Consider the following 374-nt stretch of genomic DNA (forward strand, 5'->3'; position numbering starts at 1 on the left):
ATTTACTGTTACCTAATTTATTTTCATCATCTTGTCTACTTTTTTTCTTTATTAGGCCGACTACGAGACCAAACCTCTTAATTTTATCCCTGAAATGTCCTTAACTTCTCATTGCATAAACATTAATCATCCATTAAAAATAACAGCTTTTAAAAACATATTAAGGTTAATATCATGACGTTTTAAGAGATTTATTCATTGGTTGGTTGATGGAGACACTAGTATTTAATGGATTTTTCATGCCTTCTGAGCAGGTTTACAGGTTATTAATGAGTTATTAATGGAAAGTTCCAGCCTCCATGAATTTTACATTAAATTAGAAAGTAAGCAGTCAAAAGTTAAGGTGGTGTTTAAGGAGGTTTTGATGGGATCTC

The sequence above is a fragment of the Centroberyx affinis genome, unplaced genomic scaffold, assembly GCF_046629955.1.
Source record: "Centroberyx affinis isolate AG114_WGS23_722 - 3 ecotype Tasmania unplaced genomic scaffold, CSIRO-AGI_Caff_v1 ptg002716l_1, whole genome shotgun sequence".
Taxonomy (NCBI): domain Eukaryota; kingdom Metazoa; phylum Chordata; class Actinopteri; order Beryciformes; family Berycidae; genus Centroberyx; species Centroberyx affinis.